This window comes from Chiloscyllium plagiosum, chromosome 2, assembly GCF_004010195.1.
Source record: "Chiloscyllium plagiosum isolate BGI_BamShark_2017 chromosome 2, ASM401019v2, whole genome shotgun sequence".
NCBI lineage: Eukaryota > Metazoa > Chordata > Chondrichthyes > Orectolobiformes > Hemiscylliidae > Chiloscyllium > Chiloscyllium plagiosum.
Window position 1 is genome coordinate 25308687 of NC_057711.1, and position 8771 is coordinate 25317457.

Genomic DNA, 8771 nt, shown 5'->3' on the forward strand with positions numbered 1-8771 from the left:
CTGTCTTCTTACAAAGTCTCTTCAGATTGAGGATAACTCATTTCCATTCCAGAGCAATGGGTTCTGAGATGCTGATAAGTCCAATGCACAAACTGCAGACTCTGCCACATGTGGGAAAGATATCACTTGGAGAGTTGGGCAGATGGGTTGCTGGGAGATTTATGCACTGTCTCCAATGCTTCAATGCCTCAGCTTGTTCTCAACAAAGTCTCTCAATGATATTTGGTACATTCACAAATAAAACATATAAGTCAAGGACTTCCTGGAGTTGGTGAGATTTTTGACCCCTTCAATTATGTTTTACGGATGTGCCCAAAGTATTTGTACCATCCGTCTGCAAGAGTCCTTCCACACTAAGCTTTGAGATGCTTCAGGCGCCTGATGCCAGGCATGCAAATGACAAGGCCTGTGCAACAGAGCTTATATTGAATGATTACCAATTCAGTGTTGGTTGGGGAGAGCCATTCCTGCAACTGATCTGAGGGTATCTTGCAAAGGCACTTGTGGTGGTACTTCTCCAGTCCCTTGAGATGCCTGCTGCGTGTCATGCACATCTCCAAAGTGTATAGGAGCATAAGGATCACTGCTGAGTAGTAAATCATGACCTTAGTCTCAGTTCACCATTAAAGGCTACATGTTAGAACAAAGAACAAGGAAAATTACAGCACAGGAACACACCCTTCAGCCCTCTAAGCTTGCACAGATCAGATCCTCTATCTAAATCTGTCACCTATTTTCTAAGGATCCATATCACTCTGCTCCCTTCCCATTCATGGATCTGTCTAGATACATTTTAAATGACACTATCGTGCCCATCTCTACGCAGATGGTGGTGGGTGCTCGGAATGTGTTGCCAGTGGAGGTGGTAAAGATCTTCCCACGCATATTTCCCTTAAACTTTCCCCTCTCACCTTCAACTCCTGACCCCTAGTAATTGAATCCCCCACTCTGGAAAAAAACTTCTTGCCATCCACCATGCCTATACCTCTCATGATGTTTGTAGACCTCAATTGGGTTCTCTCTCAACCTCCGTCTTTCTAATGAAAATAATCATAATCTACTCAACCTCTCTTCATAGCTAGCGCCCTCCATACTAGGCAAAACATCCTGGTGAACTTCCTCTGCACCCTCTCCAAAGCATCCACATACTTTTGGTAATGTGGCGACCAGAACTGTATGCAGTCTTCCAAATGTGGCCAAACCAAAGTTTTATACAACTGTAACTTTTGTACACAATACCCCATCCAATGAAGGAAAGCATGACCACTCTATCAACCTGTATTACCACCTTCAGGGAACAATAGAACTGAACACCCAGATCTCTCTGTACATCAATTTTCTCAGGGCTTTTCCATTTACCATTTAGTTTGCTCTTGAAATGGATCTTCCAAAATGCATCAGCTCACATTTGCCTGGATTGAACTCCATTTGCCATTTCTCATCCCAACTCTCCAATTTATCTATATTCTGCTGAATTCTCTGACAGTCCCCTTCACTATCTGCTACTCCACCAATCTTAGTGTCATCTGTAACTTGGTAATCAGCTCACCTATACCATCCTCCAGATCATTTATGTACGTCACAAACAATAGTGGTCCCACGAAACACCTCTGGTCACAGTTCTCCATCTTATCTCAATCACAAGTGGCTGGATTTCATCAGGAATCAGCTAAGCATCACTTTGGCAAGTTTCATAGAGGATTTCCCTCTGCCAGGCTTACAGAGTTTTCTCACATTATCTTCGCAAAGTCACCTAATGATTCATGCAAATGTCCCTATGGTGTCTGCAATTCATATTTGCCCGTGTGTCGCAGGAAGGCATATTTAGTGACTGCTGAGATCTTCTAGGATTTTCAATACTGGTGCCATCTTTAAAGCTCACCTGGTCAAGTGCTGGCAATCTATTGCCCTAGATGTGTCAGGCAAAGGGAAATTAGCAGTCGCTTTGCCAACAGGAAACTGGTGTTATGGTGGAAAGGTATATGTGCAATCACAGTCCACACAATATGCACTGAGATGATGGTGACTGATTGAGAGCTGGAGCGGCAGGGAGTGAACTAGAGTCACCAGGTACCCGCTCTAGTTTCTATCCAGCTGGTAGGAGGATGCCAAACTGTATATCAATGATAAAACTTGATATGATATTGAGAATGTTAATTGACACAAAGAGGTATCTCACCAGTCACCAGCAACAATCTTGACTTGCTGTTCAACACTTGATGGAAAATTGGAATTTTTTTTTGCCCTCGACAGCAGTAGGTCCCTCACTGGCCATCTAATGCAGTTCTCCCAACTTTCATCCAATGCACACATCATTCAGGTGCTGAAAAGATTCTGCCCATGGATACCAAATTTCAAATGAACAATAATTTATGCTGCATGGGGAACAAGCATACACAGTTACAATTCTGGGCTGTAAAAGATTCTTCTTGTCAAATAAGGAGATTCTTTATTGCTGCCATGACTTGCATAACACCAGTTTCACAAATGTAAAACTACTGAGAGCTCAAATGCAGCACAAGTGTCTTTCACATTTATATTTTGCTTGTAGTGAATTGACATCACATGGGTTTCGCTTTACAGATGTTAGTGTCATCATTTCATGTTGAGACAGCTTAATAGGAGAACTGACCTCATCATTGGCATGCACTGTTTGCTGCAGAGGGGTAAGAAATATCTCTTTGTTGTGGAAGAAACTAAATTGTGTTTTTGAATTCAGTCTTTATTGAGCATTCTGTTAGAGTCTAATGCTGGAATGCTCAGCATGTCTGAAAGTATCAGTGAAGGGAGAGATGGGCTGACTCTTTTGTTTATGTAAGTAAAACAAAGAATTACAGATGCTGAAAATCGGAAAGAGACAAAAACAGAAATTACTGGAAAAACTCAGCAGGTCTGGCAACCGAAGAAGGGACTTGAAATGTGAACTCTCTTTTCTATCCACAGATGCTGGCAGACCTGCTGAATTTCGCAAGCCATTTCAGTTCTTGTGTTTCTTTGAGTCATAGAGTCATAGAGATGTACAGCATGGAAACAGACACTTCAGTCCAACCCCTTCATGCCAACCCAATCTAGTCCAACCTGCCAGCACTTGGCCCATATCCCTCCAAACCCTTCCTATTCATATACCCATCCAAATGCCTCTTAAATGTTGCAATTGTACCAGCCTCCACCACTTCCTCTGGCAGCTCATACTACCATCTGTGTGAAAAAGTTGCCCCATAGGTCTCTTTTATATCTTTCCCCTCTCACCCTAAACCTTTGCCCTCTAGTTCTGGACTCCCCGACCCCAGGGAAAAGACTTTGCCTATTTACCCCATCCATGCCTCTCATAATTTTGTAAACCTCTATAAGGTCACCTCTCAGCCTCTCTTGTAAATCTTTTCTGAACCCTTTCAAGTTTCACATCTTCCCGATAGGAAGGAGACCAGAATTGCATGCAATACTCCAACAGCCTAACCTATGTGCCGTACAGCCGCAACATGACCTCCCAACAGAACAAAGGTAGAAGACAGAGGGTGGTGGTGAGGGGTTGTTATTCAGACTGGAGGCCTGTGACCAGTGGAGTGCCACAAAGATCTCACAAAGGTGCTGGGTCCTCTACTTTTTGTCACGTACACAAATGATTTGGATGCGAGCATAAGAAGTACAGTTCGTAAGTTTGCAGATGACATCAAAATTGGAGGTGTGATGGACAGCAAAGAGGGTTACCTCAGATTGCAACAGGATCTTGACCAGATGGGCCAATGGGCTGAGAAGTGGCAGATGGAGTTTAATTCAGATAAATACGAGGTGCTGCATTTTGGAAAAGCAAATCTTAGCAGGACTTATACACTTAATGGTAAGGTCCTAGGGAGTGTTGCTAAACAAAGAGACCTTGGAGTGCAGGTTCATAGCTCCTTGAAAGTGGAGTCACAAGTAGATAGGATAGTGAAGAAGGTGTTTGGTATGCTTTCCTTTATTGGTCAGAGTATGGCTAAGTACAATTGCGCCATTTTGATTTGGAGGGATTTCCGCTATGAAACCTATTAGTTTTCCCATCATGCCTTACCAAGCTTGCTTGATTAACTTCCAATCCTACTCCATGGCATCCCTCTCATCTGATGTTAATCACATCTCACCACACACCACTGTTCCCACGGCAGCTCACCACTGCCAGGATATCCCAGAATTGACCAGCATCGCTTGTGGTGCATCATGTTGAAAGAGCTGTTGTGTGGTTCCTGCTGTTTTCTCAGATTTGACAGAGAAGGGAAATTTGACAGTCCTGCTTTTCAGGCAGGAACTTGGAGGTGCTGCTGGCAAACAAACACAGCATATAGGAAGGAATATGGAGGCTTTGAGACAGTACAGAAGAGATTTACCAGGATGTTGCCTGGATTAGAGTGTATTAGCTATAAGGAGAGGTTGGTCCAATTTGGACTGTTTGTGCTAGAGTATCAGAGTCTGAGGGACGAATGATAGAAGTATTCAAATTATGAGAGGCATGGATAATCGGAGCCTCTTTCCCAGGGTGGAAATCTTAGGGGCAAATGTTTAAGGTAAGAGGGAGCAAGTTTAAAGGAGGAGATGTGCAAGGGGCGTTTTTTTTCACAGAGGTTGATATGTTGGTTGTTGGTTGGTTGGAATGCACTGCCAGGGGAAGTGGTAGAAGCAGATATAACAGTACTGTATAAAGTGCATTCAGACAGGCACATGAAGCAGTAGGGAATATAGGGATGCAGGCCATGTGCAGGCAGGTGGGATTAGTTTAGAATAGCAACATGCTCAATACAGACATGGTGGGCTGAAGGGCCTGTTCCTGAGTTGTACACTGGAAGGGCTATCGGGGACGGATCCGGATACCCAGGTCCTCACCAACATAAAGGCACAGGCTGGAAATAAATGGCTGAAGGACACACATTGTCACCTCTCATTAAGCTGGAAGTCAAAAGTATTCAATAGGATAGAAACTGGCTGTGAGTCCACCTGGAGTGGATTGGACCAATGAGGGAGGGAGCTGCAGATCCACCAATATGACACAGATCTGTACAGGAAACAGATGCAGAGTCCCTCATGCCTGACGAAGGTAACACATTGGCTCCTTGTTTAGTGTACACCTTCCTGCCCTAGACATCACTGGCCACTTCACTCACAACAACACGTTTGGACACAGACTCGAGAAAGAATAGAGATATTTTAGCACAAAAGGCACTGATGCCAGCAGAACCCATTGCCCTGTATATACCTTGTTCATTTTGCTTCCACATGCTGCAGCAGGCTCGCAACGCAGACTTCTCTGCATGGTCTATCTTGTCTGAACATAAAGTTAGGCGTCATGCTGGCGCAGCTACATACAATTACACGGAGACATAAACAGATGTAGTGCCAAAACTGCAATTTAAAAAAGTGTGATGCTTCATTGACAGTGCAATGTCGCCCATCCCATCAAAGTACCTGAATACACTGACTATTTCTCTGTCCCACTATGTCTTAGTGCATTCCTCTGGTTCAGCAGATGGGATAGAAGGGGTCTGCTCAGCAGTGAAACCTGTTGACCCTGGAGGATTGATTGGGTGACTGCTGGGGGGAGGAGAGAGTGGGTAACGTTTGTGTCTTGATTGCCCAGACCGTGCTAAGGGTCTTCTTGCCAGAGGCTTCAAATTCCAAGAGTTAGATGGCGTCAGGCAGGGTGGAGGTAGAGGGCCCAGCTACCTCAGGAGTGTCCTGCAAATGCTTCCTCCAATCCCGCACACCCCCCTCCCCAAGCTGGGTGCCTCATGAGGGGAAAGAGCCACATTCCCTGTCCCCAGTTACCATGCCTTCTGTCCTAAGGAACAATGGCTGAAGTGATGGAGTACAGTAATGTGCATCTCTCCAGCAGAGCCCGAGGTTACTGGGCATGGCTCTCCAAGGCAGCCACCAACCTGTTCATGAATGCAGCCGGACGGTGCCGTTGTGTTGGGCCTGAGTGGGTGTCTGGTTTCTGGCAGCCCTCCCAGTGCCAGCGACCTGGATCACTCTTTCCTCACTTGGCTGTCAGGCTGTTGACAGAACCGAGGTAGCAACAGCTTGTGCTCCTGACCGGCTGAGGTTGGCGTTTCCAGTGAGTGTCAGGATCTGAAATGTGCAGGAGACAGCTTACGGGTGTTTCCTCACAGGTGTCCATCCTCAAGGAAGTGCCAACTGGTAGATATCTTTCCATAGGGATGGTGGCTTTCCGGCTGGTACCTCTAAGACTGAAGGGAGACAAAGTGTCGCAGCCAGTGGTTAGAGGTACTGTGCAGTGAATGACACTGTCACTAAGGTTTCTGTGAGAGTTGCAGTGGAATGAAGAATGGTAGTCACTCAGTTGGTGGGACATGGGCCAGAGCCAGGATTCTGTCCTTTTTGGGGTCAGTAGTCTAATATCTATCACCCTGACATCTAGGCCCTTTCTAGTCTATTCTGGCCTGTCTTCTCCTGAAGTGAGAGAAAATTATGGATTGAGTGAGTTGTAAGTGAGTGGCATGGACGTGAGAGGGTGAGAGGATGGATACAGAAGCTGAGATAGAGTGAGTGTGAGGTAGCAGAGAGAAGAGTGTGACACAGAACCTGGTGCCAGACAAAAAATCATTGACCTCCTCACAGCACTGCTGGCCATTCACTTGCACTGTTGAAATGTCACTGACCTGGGTGAACAGACTGCCAGTGGCATGGCCTCCTCTGCCAGTCCTCCAGACCGCATGTCTGTGCACCACCCTGGCCACCAGGAGCTCAGTGTCATCCTCTTCTCTGAAATGTTCAGACTCCATTTTTAACATAAAATATAACATAGAGTCCCTGCAGTGTGGAAACAGGCCATTTGGCCAAATAAGTCCACACTGACCCTCTGAAGAGTATCCCTGCCAGACCCATTCCCCTAACCTATTACACTACATTTAACCCTCACTAATGCACCTAACTTAATGCATCCCTGAACACTACGGGCAATTTAGCGTGGCCAGTTCACCTAACCTGTACATCTTTGGTACATTTAATGGAGCAGGGCAGCTTTGGACTGCCGGTGCTCATTGATTGCTCACTTACCTTTTAAAGATGGCATGGGCACCAGGGATGGGACCTTTTAGCAGCTATCTGATGAGTGACGAGGTTGTTCTGGGGACAGTGTGAGGTGAGATGCAATTAGAATCAGATGTGAGAAATGTCACAGAAGCAGGATAGGTAATTAATGAGGTAAGTTGGGTAAGATACGCCAAGAAATCTCACTACGCTTCATGGTGAGAAGCCCTACAAAAAAACCTGATGTAATTTGCATTTAGCCAAAAAAAAATGTACAAATCAATCTTGTTATTTTACTTACAGATTTGAATGTAGACAACCTGGTCAGAAGTGAGAGCAAAGTTAAAGTCTAAAGTCCACTGACTTAAGTCCACTGGTATGTAGACAGAGCCCAAGTTGGGCTATAAACATCATGAACTTGGGTAGATGTCAAGAGAGAGTTGTGGAGGGAGAAGGATGTCACAGAGCAAGGTCCTCTAAGATCTTCTAAATAACACAGCTTGAGCGTTTGAGCCAACAGATCTTGTGACCTCTCTGCGTTTCAGTCCACTTCCCTGTACTCTAGCAGAAATCTCACATACTTTATTGACCTTGTAAAGTCTTCTGACATCACACACGTGCTACTTGCTGTCTTCTTTAGTCATATCATTGGGTGTTGTTGACTTGGATGGTCTCTTCTCTTATATTCCGACAACAGCATTCCATCTTTCTGACCAGACACTTAAACACAAGCCTTCAAAATGAAATCATACTCTCTTTATTCTTACTTATTCTATCACTGCCGTTGAATTCCCCTTTGCCACAGTCCACAGAACTCTTGCAACAGGCATGCCTCAGAATGAAGACTTCCCTTCCCAAAACTTCCACCGTTCTCCTTCTCCCATCTCCCACCATAAGGCCAATTGCTGGCAGGAATCAAAGCCTTAGTCCCACTGCCTGTACTTGATTAGGGGTTTCCTGTCATGAATGAGGAAAGATCTTTCACCAAAATGAGTGGCCGAGATTTCTCTATGCACTAAGTGTTGGGGTGGGCAGCCTTGACACTGAGTAACTACTCACCCCCATCAACAACAAAGCCCACCAGAATGAGCAGTTTAGAAGTGACCAGGAGGATTTTGACTGATCCACGAGCGTGACCGAGAGGTCTCATCCAGCTCAAAGCTGCTGGCTAATCAGCCATGAAGACCAGAATCAGAGGAAGTGCTTTGGGAAGGGGATGGTGGGGGGGAAGGATTGCAGGGTTGGGATCATGGGGTGGGGTTCGAATGCACTGAGGCAAGGACGGCATGATGGCTTTCATGGCACATACCTATTCCCATCATCTGTGCCTCCCTTTGCCCCACCCTGGTGCACATAGAGGAACATCCCCCACCCACCCAGCAGGCAGGCCACCCTGGCTCTCCCCTGCTAAGAAAACAGCCCCTTATTTCACCTGCCACAGTCCCTCAAAAAGCCATAACAGCCACTGAAGAAGCTTAACTGGTGATGGGTCAGGGAAGTCAGCCACAGACCTTCCCACCAAGAACTTGATTACTGAGATGGCAGAAAGGATATTCCTCCTGTGCCAGCCTGCCCAATTGTTTATCCTTCTTCACATCTGCCCTGCCATTTCAAGGGAGCTGGGGCAAGACCCACACATTAACTCTGTTTTCCCGTCCATAAACACTGTGAATCATTTTCTCTCAGTGACATCCTGTTCCGTCACACCTCTGTTTCCACACTGGGACTAGCTGGTTGAGGTGTGAAACTGGAAT